Below are 12862 nucleotides of genomic sequence, written 5' to 3' on the forward strand. Positions count from 1 at the left end.
CCGGAACCCCAGTGATTAGTATTCCACCAGCGTCTCGCTCAGAAAGGATTAATGGAGTCTGATGCTTAATATCCTGGAGAACAATTAATTTGCCCACAGTTTTGTCATGGTTGAAAGTCAAATGCTGGAACAGATCGATGCTCGCGCGGCGCGAGCTGGGGCCCAGAAAGGCTCAGCGGGAGCAGAATCTTAATTTTCCCGTCCCGGGGCCCCCTCCTCCCCTTTCCCAGCACACCCACTTTCTAATAGTCCTAAAAGCCACTTTAGACGCGCTCAGGGCCAGCCCTGCTCACAGCCCGAGCCCACGGGGGTGGGACGGGGAAGAGGCCCCTGGACGCTGGCATTACGGGATTAAGTCCGCTGGCCTTCCTCGGGGCGGGGGTGGCACCCTCCATTTATCCTGGCATCTCCCCACCCCGGGGGTCCTCGGGTGGCCCCTCCACCCCGGCACAGCCCCTGTTCTCAGAGACGCAGGGGTGAGAGGGGGATGCAAGGCAGAGGGTCTGGGCTGGGCTTGTCGAGCTGCTCTTGGGGGATCCACCGTGGGCTTATTCCCAGGCACTGGCGTGGGATGGGTGTGGCAGGTGGTGAAGCTCGGGGGGTGCCCGGGATAGGGGGGATCAGAAGGAACGGGCTTGGTTTCAGGCTCACGGATGGGAGGCGGGAAGGGCGGCGTGCCCGGGGCGAGGCCATCTTGGCCAGTAGAAGGGGCCGCGGGTGGAGGTTTTCATGGGGATTCGGAGGTGTAGGGAGCTGCAAGGCCATCACCTAAAAGCTGGGGAGACAGATGGAGGCCCAGAGAGGCCAGGCCACCCCCCTGCAGAGGACCCGCTTGCCGCAGACCCGCCCACGCCCGCTCCCAAGGCCCCGGCTTCAAGCTCTGAGACATCCTTCTGCCCATTTCTTGTTTGTTTGCAGTTTTTTCACTTTGCTTGGGGGCCACACCCAGGGGCCACATCCCATGTTCAGGGGCGACTCCCGGCTCTGCACTCAGGGATCGCTCCTGGCGGTGCTCAGCGGACCATATGGGATGACCGGGATGAAACTGGGTTGACTGCATGCAAGGCAAGTGCCCTCCCCGCTGGGGTCATGCCTGGACACAGAGACAGGAGTAGTCCTGAAGCCACACTCCCCCTAACTGAAGGGTCGTTCCGTCTCCAGTCTTTCTTCTCTTCCGTGGTGAGTGAAGCCCCATCTTTTGCACCCCATTCCACATTCGGTTGCTGTTACCACGCCGCTCTCAGCCTGAGGGCTGAGGGGAATTCTTCAGATTGGCCTTTCCAAAACACTGAGAAGTGAACTCTGAGTTCAAGACCTTGAACCAAGTCCTATTTGCCAGGCTAGGTCCCCTCTTCTGGATGGATGGTGTGGGGGGCAACGGATGGATGGATGGATGGATGGATGGATGGATGGATGGATGGATGGATGGATGGACAGATGGATGGGTAGATGGATCAATAGGTGGGTGGATAGACAGATGGACGGATGGACAGATGGACGAATGGACCGACGGATGGATGGATGGATGGATGGATGGATGGATGAATAGACGGATGGATGGATGGACAAATGGATGGATGGATGGATGGATGGACGGACAGATGGATGGGTGGATGGATCAATAGGTGGGTGGATAGACAGATGGACGGATGAACAGAAGGACGGACGGATGGATGGATGGATGGACGGACGGATGGATGGATGGACAGACAGATAGATGGGTGAATGGATTAATGGATGGATGGATGGATGGATGGATGGATGGATGGATGATTGAGTGGCTGGCTGGATGGATGGGTGGTTTGATAAGGGGATGGGTAGTTGGATGGGTGGATGAGGGATGGATGGATGGATGGATGGATGGGTGGGTGGATGGGTGGCCTGGAGGTTAGATGGAACGGAAAGTGAGTAGAATATAGGTGTGTGTTGGTTGATGGGTTAGTAGGATGAGTGGCTGGGTAGCTGGGTAGGTAGATGGGTAAATGATGGGTAGATAAAGATTATTTACTTCTAAAATTTTATTTACTCTCCTATTTATGTGGAGTGAGTTAATAATGAATGGTGGCATGGGAAAATAAACAGGTGGGTAAATGAAGAGGAAACCCCAGAGACTCACTGGTGAAAAAGAAGGTTTGTTTTTGTCTTCCTCCCAAATCAAGCCAAACAATGTCCACGGAGTCCCCGCAGGTCTCTGGAGAAGTTCAGAAGTGACAGAAGTCCACCTGTTCCATCCTTTCATCCTCCATCCCACTGTCCAGCCAGCAAAAGGTCCTCTCTCAGGCACCGGTGCTGGACAACCTACCCCCAGCCTAGGTACCATGGCCACATAGAACTTAGTATGATAGAGAACAGCCAGCAGGGAAACAACCAGCACTTCAAAGGCAAATGGCTCTTCTGCAGAATACCTGAGATCGGGGGATGTGAACCACTAGCTCCAAAAGCCCCCAGCAGATGCTGACTGGTGATGCGCTGGAGGAGGTGCTCATCAACCACCGAGTCATCCATCTATCTGCCTGTCTGTCCATCCATCAGTATGTCCATCTCTCTGTTCATCCATCTCTCCGTCTACCCACCCACCCACCCATTCGTCAATGCATCCATCATCTACCCAACTTCCACTCCCCTGCCTGTGACTTACATACAGACATGTATTCACCCCCTACCCATAAATCCATCCATCTTTCCATCCGTCGTCCACCCATCATCCATCCACCCATTCACCCATCTCTACATATTTACATACATGCAATTCACCCATCTATTGATCCATCCCCCACCCATCCTGTGCTCCTCTCCTCCCTCCTTTCCTCTTTCCTAGGTTTACTCTGTGACTGATAGAAATCAGGCACTCCGCTTGATGCTGGATGCCACAGAAATGCACTCGAGGCCCCCAAATGCCAAGTCCTCAGAGTTCCATGGACCAAACTGCCAAAATGGTAAAAATTAGGAAAGAAAAACCCAGGGAGAAGTGAGAAATGGAACCTCTCCCCGCCACCAGTGCACTGTGCCCTAACCTCGCCTCCAGCCAGATCAAACCTTGAACTGGGTGACTCGCCTTTTGGATTTTGCACCTTCGCAGTATTTCGACCCGGTTTCCACTGAGGTTTGAACGAGTGAGCTCGCCCACCCCTCGGGAGTGTCCATTAGAGATGAAAAATGCCAGAAGTCAGAACACCCAGGGTCCCCCTGGGGTTTCTAATCAAGGCACTTGACTAAAGGAGGGATTTGCCACAGACCGGGGGCTGGCGGCAGGATGTAGGGAATGGGGGCTCGGGGCCTCTGAGAAGTCCCCCTGCAGGGTGGCCTGGCCTGGGAAAAAGCACTCAAGAGTCAGGACCCCGTGCTGAGGGTGGGCACGGCCGGCTGTGGTCCTACAAAAGCCACAATGTGCGGTGTGGTCTTGCATCCGCCACCCGCCATCCTGCAGTGAGGGCAGCCCCAAAGCCAAGCCAGCAGCTTCCCACCCTCTCTGCGGACCCCACCAGCAAGGCGTGTGAGAGCCTGCATTCCAGGACACTGTCCTTCCAGAGGGACAGGACTCTGGAGCCAAGAGACAGGGAGGGAGGAAGGAAGGAAGGAAGGAAGGAAGGAAGGAAGGAAGGAAGGAAGGAAGGAAGGAAGGAAGGAAGGAAGGAAGGAAGGAAGGAAGGGAGGGAGGGAGGGAGGGAGGGAGGGAGGGAGGGAGAGAGGGAGGGAAGAAGGGAGGGAGGGAGGGAGGTGGAGGGAGGGAGGGGGGAAAAGGAAGGAAGGAAGGGAGGAAGGAAGGAAGGAAGGAAAAGGAAAAGAAGGAAGGAAGGAAGGAAAAGGAAAAGAAGGAAGGAAGGAAGGAAAAGGAAAAGAAGGAAGGAAGGGAAAGGAAAAGAAGGAAGGAAGGAAGGAAGGAAGGAAGGAAGGAAGGAAGGAAGGAAGGAAGGAAGGAAGGAAGGGAGGGAGGGAGGGAGGGAGGGAGGGAGGGAGGAAAGAAGGAAGGAAGGAAGGAAGGAAGGAAGGAAGGAAGGAAGGAAGGAAGGAAGGAAGGAAGGAAGGAAGGGAGGGAGGGAGGGAGGGAGGGAGAAGGAAGGAAGGGAGGGAGGGAGAAGGAGGAAGGAAGGAAGGAAGGAAGGAAGGAAGGAAGGAAGGAAGGAAGGAAGGAAGGAAGGAAGGAAGGAAGGAAGGAAGGAAGGAAGGAAGGAAGGAAGGAAGGGAAAGAGGGAGGGAGGGAGGGAGGGAGGATGAAAGGAAGGGAGGGAGGGCAGGGAAGGAAAGTAAAAGGAAGGGATGGAAGAAGAGAGGGAGGGAAGAAGGGAACGGGGAAGGAAGGAAGGGAAGGAGGGGGAGGAAGGGAGGACGTGATGGGAAGGGAGAGACAGAGGGGTAGGAGAAAGAGAGGAAGGTAAGGGAGGGAGGGAGGGAGCGAGGGAGGGAGGGAGGGGAGGGGGAGGAGGGAAGGGGAGGGGAAGGGGGAGGAAGGGTGGGAGAGGGAGGAGGGAGAAGGAAGACAGAGAGAGGGAGGAAGGGGGAGGGAAGGAGGGTGGGGAGCAAGGCAGGGTGGCCTACGCTAGGCTTTATTCCTCCTGACAGCCCGGGGATCCCTGACCGGGGGTCTGTGAGGCCCCCAGAGCTGAACAGGATGTTGTCTCTTGTGGTTTTCTTGTTGGGGAGGCCACACCCAGAGATGCTCGGGGCTTACTCCTGGCTCTGTGCTCAGGGATCTCTGGCAGCTCTGGCGACCAGGACCAGCCGCCTGCAGGGCAAGCCCACTGCCCACTGGACAGGACGCCTCACCAGGCCTCCCGGGCCAGAGTGACGGCCCCGCACGTCCCGCCCAAACACCCTCTACGGCCCCCGCAGCCCCTCCCGCCCTCCCACCCAGCCCGCTGGGGCCAGGCGGAGTCTCCTCCCTCTCCCCGCCAAGACCCACCAGCCTGGGCTGCCCCTCGTGCCATGGGCTGCCTTGCCAGCCACATGGCTCTGCCGGCTCCCCAAAGCCCCCTTTTCCTCCTCCCTCCGGTTCTCCACGGCGGCAGCTGCCCCTTCCTGCAGTGCTCTTTCCTCTCCTCTCCCCTCACCCGCCCCTATTGCCTCATCTCCTGCATCTCAGCTGCCAGGTGCCATCTGCCCTCCTCCAGGAAGCCCGTCCTCACCACCAGCACACCCAGTGCCTACAGAGGGGAGCAACCCCCTATGTGCTTGACCTACCGATTCTCACCCAGCAGGAGTGAGCACCAACTTCCCTGCTGGGGACCAGCACCCCAGAGAAGGGAGCTGCCGCCCCCCTGCCTCAGTGCACGCTGGAAGCAGAGGGCTGTGCTGACCCTGAGGGGTGTCTTGCTTCTCAGAAGACTCCCAGTGGCACCGACTCGCCTACACACGGGTCACCCCTTCACTGAACTCTCCTGTGACCCGCTGCCGCCGCTCCCCCCATACTGGCTTCCCGCCTGCACCACGTGACCTGCTCGCCAGCTGGTTCGCAGCCCCCCTTCCACAGGGACCAGGCTAAGACCCCGTGAGTCAACTTCCCCGCCCCCGCCCGGGGCCAGACTCACGGGTTGCTCAAAGACAGAGCTGGGACCATTTGGATGGTGCCAGCCCCTGTCCCCCGTCCCCCGCCCCCCGGCCCCAGGCAAGGTGCCAGCCCCGCCCCCTCCCCGCCCCCCGTCCCAGGCATCAGGAAGCGTATCCTTGGAAAGGGCGGCTGGGGCTGTGCAGAGAAGGGAAGGGAAGGGTGCCGGTCTTGACCCTGGGTGGGTCTTGCTTCCCGTCCAGACCGGCTGCCCCCTCCCCAGGCTCAGCCCGTGCATGCAAAGGCAGGTGGCCTTGTGGCTGTGCGCCCTCGTTCCTGGCTGGGTCCGTTCAGGGTAAACGGTGTCACCACCCCCTCCGCCCCCATGAATGACATCATTGGGAGGTCCCACCTGGCTGTAAGAAATTCCCACAGCAGAAAGCCCCCTCTCCTCCCCCCCGCCCCCCGCCCCGCCTCCGTCCTGCGAGCAGGTGCACAGGGTAATGTCCCTGATCTTTGCGATCTGATGGAACTGTCGCCGGCAGACACGGCCCCACACTCCCGTCCACTCAGGGGGGCCCGTGATTGGGGGGCCCTCTGACACTCCGACTCGCAGGAGGTCTGGCTCTGTCCGCGTTTCCATTACCCCGGTCGGCCGTGGCGGGCGGCAATCTGTGTGTTGAATTGGATGGATCAGGGACCCCGGGGAGCAGCCTGGGTGAAGAACGGGGAGAGGGAATATTGCCTCTAGCTGCCCCGGGGTGACATCACACGTGTCTGGGGTGCAGGGGGGTCACGGCTCACTGACGTACAGAGTGGGGGACACAGTCTGGAGGTGGCTGGTTTGTTGGGGTACAGGGCAGCTGCAGGGGTGTGAGGTTGAGGGGTTGCCAGGGGAAGGAAGATGAAGAGCAATGTGTGTGTGTGTGTGTGTGTGTGTGTGGTGGGTGCTTTCAAGCTGCCAGTGATGTGGGGAGGGACTGACGGCCACCGGGCAGGCAGTGGGGTCAGGTGCTCCCACTGTTGACACTACACGTGCATAAATAAACCCGGGCCAGGTACTAAGAATGCACCACAGTCAACTGGAGTTTGAGCCTCAGCAGCGGCCCCCAGGTACTCGAAAACTCTATTCTTGCCTCTGAGGTGCCCTGTAATGGTCTCCTCTGTCACACACCCCCTGTCACTCACACGGATCCAGTCAATGGGTTCTCCTCACGCACCCTGACCCAGCCCATGGGCACCCCAGCCTCCCTCTGCCACGCCCCTTCTCAACTGAGGCAGGCAATGGGCATCCCAGTCCTTGGAGCATCCTTCTGCCACGCCCCCTTTTCTCACCCTGATCCAGCCAATGGGCATTCCAGTCCTCGGAGCTCCCTATGACACGCCCCTCCTCACTCACTCTGGTCCAGCCACTGGACATCCCAGCCTCCCTCGGCCAAGTCCCCGCCTTACTGATGCAGCCAATGGGTGTTCAGGTCCTTGGAGTTCCCTCTGCCTCGCCCCTCCCCTCACTCTGATCCAGCCAATGGGCATTGGAGTCTTTGGAACTCCCTCTGACACGCCCCCTCCTCACTCTGATCCAGCCAATGGGCATTCCAGTCCTTGGAACTCCCTCTTCCTCGTCCCTCCCCTCACTCTGATCCAGCCAATGGGCATCCCAGTCCTTGGAGCTCCCTCTGTCTCGCCCCTCCCCTCACTCTGATTCAGCCAATGGGCCTTCCAGTTTTTGGAGCTTCCTTTGCCTCACCCCTCCGCTCACTCTGATCCAGCCAATGGGCATTCCAGTCCTTGGACCTCCCTCTGCCTCACCCCTCCCCTCACTCTGATCCAGCCAATGGGCATTCCAGTCCTTGTAGCTCCTGATCCAGCCAATGGGCATTCCAGTCCTTGGAGCTCCCTCTGTTTCACTCTTCCCCTCACTCTGATCCAGCCAATGGGCCTTCCAGTTTTTGGAGCTTCCTTTGCCTCACCCCTCCCCTCACTCTGATCCAGCCAATGGGCATTCCAGTCCTTGGACCTCCCTCTGACACGCCCCCTCTTCACTCTGATCTAATGGGTGGAGGCCCAAGTCCTTGACTATACCCAGTTTTCACACCACAGAGTCTTTGCACCGGCTGACTCCAAGGGGGCGAGAGAGCCTCTCGCACTGATATCCCTTCCAGTCTCCCTGTACATCGCGCCCCGCAGATTGCCCCTGATCCCGGGGGCCAAGGCTCCATCCACACCACCTGCCCTTCCATTAATCACTCTTCCAAGCATCCTGTCCTTTGCCAGCAGAGATTTATCACCCTGGGTAATTATGTGCTGGAGTGTGTGTTTATTTGTTTACCATTGAGAGAGGACATATGTTGTTTTGTCTTCCCGTCCTCCCTTCTTTGGAGAAATCTCCGTGTCTCTTCGCCTGTGGATCCAGCCTGGCTGTCATTCACGTGCTCAGTCCTTCTCCCGCCATACGCACCAGTCCCCAGGATGGGGGGGTCTGACCCCTGCCTGGACACCCTCCCTGCCACCATTAGCGGCCGGTCCCAGGGGTGCGCCTGGGATGCTACAAGGGCAGCCGGTCCCAGAGGCTGCCCCGGGGCCTTGGAAGTCTGCTGGCACAGTCTTGCTATGGCTCGTTCCCTACAGAGGGCAGAACCCACTCCTGGCCCCCTGGATGCAGGCCACACCTTGGGACAGCCCCTGGGACGGGAACGTGGGGGAAGACGGCATGGTGACCAAAGGGGACCCCCCCACCCCACTCTCTCTAGGACGCCCCTGAGAGCTGGCCACCGGGCTGGGAGAGTCACACTGCGGGTCCCCCGGGGGCTGTCCGGCCCCAGCCGAGGTCCCCGCCAGGACGGCACAGCACAGGCAGCAGCTCTGCAGAGACTCGGAGCGTGAGGCAAAGTTTGCCGTAAGTCTGCAGGGCCACCAGCCTCTGTCAGTCCTGCACCCACAATCTGCAGCAGTGATGCGACGGCCCGTGACTCGGGGGCGGGAGGGGGTCCAGGAACCTCTAAAGGAAAGGGACCAATACCCGAGTTCACAAGCAGGGCTCCACGCGGAGTTGGGGGCACTCCGGGAACCCCCAGGTTGCCTACTGTAAGGGGGGCCGCAGGGACTCATGACGTCGGCGCCCGGAAGTTCCCATCACCCACCCGCGGGACACCCCTGGTTGGGAGGCTGCGGGTGTAGGGTGCCGAGAACGTGCTCACCTAATAGGGGGCATAGAGGCAGGGAGGGTGGGCTCCAGCCCCCTTCACACCCGGCATCGTCACGCCATGCGGAGTTGGTGAACAGAACCCCCCCCCCCCCACCGGCCATGGCGGGCACTAACAGGAGCCTCTCCCAGGGGACGCAGCCCTTTCTCAGCGTCCCCCCGGCCTGCGCCAGGGAAGCCTCTCCTCGGGTTTTGCCTGACTGGGGCTGACCCTCCAACCCCAGCCCTGCCGTACCCAGGCACAGGGTCCCCCTGCATCCTGGAGGCTGGACCCGCTCCTCCTCCTCATCTGCCCCTCTGGGTCTCTGGGGGTCCCCCTCACACTGCAGTCAGGGCCCCTGTCCCGGGGGATCTATCGTCACGGTTCAAAGGCCCCGTTGAACTTGACCCTTCAGGCCGCCCCCCCACGCCCCACCCTGTCTCCCTGAGCCTCGCCGGTGACCCCCAACCGCCCCCCCGAGTGCTGAGGACAGTAAAGAATCAACACGCTTGCTCTTTTCTAGAACCTCTTTTGATCTGGGGTCGGGCACACCCAGCAATTTTCCAGGGCTGCCCCTGACTCTGTGCTCAGGGGGGGTCTCTCCTCCCAGTCACGCTTGGAGACCCTGTGCTGTGCCGGGGCTCGAACCCAGGCCAGTTGCATGCCAGCCAAGCGCCTTCCCCGCTGTGTCCAATCCCCAGCCCCCTGTGCTCTTGAGGATGGCATCTCTCTGCAGCTCACACCCCAGGTGGCGGGGGGTGGGAGGGTGTCTCTATCATCCCAAGGGATGACATTGGGAACCCACCCCCCGCCCCAGAGGCCGCTGCCACTGTGCCCCAGGAGGAAGGCGCTAAACCCAGGCTGTGCGGCTCTGGGCGATGCCACAGTCTCCGGGAGACGGGCTGAGTGGACGGGCCTCCGGGCCGCGGTGTCACCCAGGCAACGGGGAGAAGGAAAAGCTCTTTCCCATATCGCTCGCTCCAGGCCAGAGGGGGCACGGGGAGTGGGGGTCGGGGGGGTCGCTCACGGGGAAGGGCTGAGAAAGTTGGAGCCCCGAGCAGCCTCTCTGACTTGGGGCGTGTCCGGGGGCCCCCCCGCCGGCTTGGCCGCGGCTCTGGTTTGGAGTTCTGGGGAAATCTAAATACCAGTGAGCTGGTCCAAGGAACATTTTCCTCATTTCTTCCAGCATCTGTGAGAGACGCAGGGCCAAGAATGCGCCAGGGGGAGCAGGGGCTGTGAGAACCTGCCAGGGGGCCGCGGCCCGGCTCCTCCTCTGGGCCCGCGGGGCTGGGCGCCTGCCCACGCCCAGGGAAACGGGGACGGCGCGGACGGAGCACGGGTGGCATGGGCAGTCGTGGTCCCTGCAGGATGGAGCGACCTGGGCACCCTCTCATGCCTGCAGACCCAGAGTGCCTGTCACGGACGAATGACCTACAGGCACATCACAGCTGCTTTTGTGATTTGTGTGTGTGTGTGTGTGTGTGTGTGTGTGTGTGTGTGTGTGTGACTTTGTGGCCTGTTATTATGACTATGTAGGACTATGCCTGACTTCCCCTTATGCCCGACCTCTCACCCTCTGGCCTTCTCCTTCTTCACCGGTGAGCTGGCACTGGCTCAGGCTGCATCGTCAATCGGGAAGGCCCGCTGTAAGCTCAGCAAACTCCTACTCATCCCTCAAGACCCCTTTAGGGATCCCCATTTCGTTTAAAGATGCCCCTTCCCCACTGATCTCTTTGGAGACTGTGGTGGCAGTTCTCACGCCATTTGCTTTCCTGTAGACATATTTGAGTCCACCATGCACCAGGTAGTGTTTGAAATAAACAACTTAAGTTGAAATAACTTGATCCTCACAGTGACCCGTGAAGTTGGTAGTACAGATTGCGGTGAAGAAATGAGATTCGAAGAGATGAAAGGGCGTGTCTGCCTTTCCCAGCTAGCACATGGCACCGCTGGGCCTTGTGCCCTGTTCTGGCACCGGCTAAACTCACCGCAGGGCCTAAGTGACGTGAACTCAACACCTGGCTGGCAGCTGGCACCTGGGGAAGAAGGTGCTGGGTCAGACTCCGCTCAGGGAGAAGCAGCCGTCTGGTCTTGCTTTGAGCCACGCAGTTCTCCTGGCCACCCGGAGAGTCCCCCCCTTTGCCCCCCCCCGCCCCGACGTTCCCTCCCGCCCACCTCCCAGGGACTCACCCGTTGGTCCCCTTGCTTCTGCTCCAACATGAGTCTCTTGACACCGAGTGGAGAGGTGGAGGCACAGTCCCAGGGGACTGGGGGAGGAGCCACTCGGATATAGGGGAGACCGGACAACTGGCAGGTCACTTGCCTTCCATGCCTCCAACTCCGGTTCGATCTCTAGCACCACATATGGTCCCCCGAGCACCAGCAGGAGTGATTCCTGAAAACAGGCGCATATGGGGGCAGATATACAGGGAAACAAATACTGAAATAGACACGGGAGGAGGGGGAGACGGGGAGAGAGAGAGAGAGAGAGAGAGAGAGAGAGAGAGAGAGAGAGAGAAAGGAGAAAGAAAGAGAGGAGAGAAAGAGGGAGATCGAGGAGAGAGGGGGAGAGAGAGAAGGGGTAGAGAGAAAGAAGAGAAAGAGAGGGAGGGAGGGAGAGGAGAGAGAAGAAGGCTAGAGAGGGAGGGAGAGAGAGAGGGTGAGAGAATAGAGAGAGGGAGGGAGGGAGAGAGGCCGGGGCAGACACTCTCAGAAAAGAAAGAGGTAGAAGAGGGAAAAAAAATTGGTCGTGGAGAGGCGCCATATCTGACACTCAGGGGTCTCGGGGGACCCCGAGGGAGGGAGAGGCAGGGAGGGCAGCGAGGGCGGAGGCCAGAGAGACATGGCCAAGAGGGTCCCAAGGAGAGGCCGGGCTGGGGAGAAGGGGAGGCAGAGACTCCGCAGGCCAAGGAGGGTTCCGAGACCCGTGTGACTTGGGGGGCTTGAGAGAGCAGGCTGGGGGGCCCTGCTCCCTGCTGTCCCGTCGCCCTGTCCCCCTCAGAGTGGCCTCCTGGCCAGTGTCTGGCTTTGCTGGCCGCGTGGCCCTGGGCGGAGTGGAGGCCGCGGTCTCTCTCCTTCCCCTGGGACCGACCCACCGCCCCGTGGAGGGAAACCGTCCCAGGGATCCCCCGTCCCCTCCCCCTCCAGGCAGGGGGGCTCTGGGCGGGCTGGGGTCCCCGTGAGCAGCGCCAGGCCTGCGCTGGAGGGGTGCTTGCGCGCCTGCCACCTCCCCTCGCCCTCTCCGGAGCCCGAGGAAGGGAAGAATTCCTCGGCTTCTGCCCTCCCCCAGCACCGCCGGCCTCATCACACGTCCCAGTTCTAGGCAATTTTTTTTTTTTTAGGAAAACAAGTCTTTGGAGACAGAGGTGACCCCGCCGCGATAAGTGGGGGGCCGTACCTGAGAGTGTTATCAGCGCTCCCGGGCGGGCAGCCTCCGATTTCTCATTTCGATGAGCAGACGGTGGAAATTGGCTGCAAGCCCGCGTCTGCGCCTCTGATGAGCTCTCGTGACGGCGGCTGCGGCGAGGGTGTCTGGGGGCGCCCCTCCGGGGCCAGGGACGCTGGGGAGGTCTCGGGCTGCCCCCTCCTCCCCAGGCTCCCCTGCCCCAGCCGCGGCTTCCTCCTCTGGCTTCCTGCCTCCTCCCCCAGGCTCCAGACTCAGGCGCCCCCCGTGCCAACCCTGTGTCCTGCCTCCTCCCAGCACCCCCAAAGGGAGCAGCAGAAGCCAGGCTGTGACCCAGGGGGGCTGGAGCCGCCCCCAGGGAGCCCCCCGAGCCCCCCGCAGGGCCCCGAGGGAGTCGTGTGGGCTGGGTTCCAGGTGCGCGCTTGCTCAACAGAAACAGCAGGGTGGGCTGCAGGCGGCCGAGCCCCCTCTCCGCTCAGGGCCTCGCCGCCTCGCCAAGGCGGCCGCGGGGCAGAGACACGGGGTGTCACCCAGTAGGTAGGTGGGCGCCTGAGGTTGCCACCCGGGAGCCGGGGGTGCAGAGAACTCTGGGAAAGTGGCAGAGCCAACCCTGGGGCCTAGAGGGCTGGATAAGGAAATAAGAGTTTCTGAGAGAGGGAGAAACCTAGAGACAGGGAGACAGAGACAGAGACGCCGAGAGAGAGTGAGAGACGCCAAGAGACAGAAAGACAGAGATGCCGAGAGACAGAGAGACAGAGATGCCGAGAGACAGAGAGACAGAGACACCGAGAGACA

At 60.5% G+C, this 12862-nt stretch overlaps 1 long non-coding RNA gene across 1 annotated transcript; it reads right to left on the reverse strand.

The window, feature by feature from the left end:
- Positions 1-9318: 9318 nt before the first annotated feature.
- On the reverse strand, positions 9319-12291 carry LOC129407118 (uncharacterized). The gene is made up of 3 exons (XR_008631428.1): positions 12062-12291; positions 10855-11059; positions 9319-10700 (listed from the first exon to the last, which is right to left on the reverse strand). It is a non-coding gene; the product is annotated as an uncharacterized LOC129407118 (long non-coding RNA).
- Between the last annotated feature and the right edge of the window lie 571 nt (positions 12292-12862).

Source organism: Sorex araneus, chromosome 9 (genome assembly GCF_027595985.1).
Source record: "Sorex araneus isolate mSorAra2 chromosome 9, mSorAra2.pri, whole genome shotgun sequence".
NCBI lineage: Eukaryota > Metazoa > Chordata > Mammalia > Eulipotyphla > Soricidae > Sorex > Sorex araneus.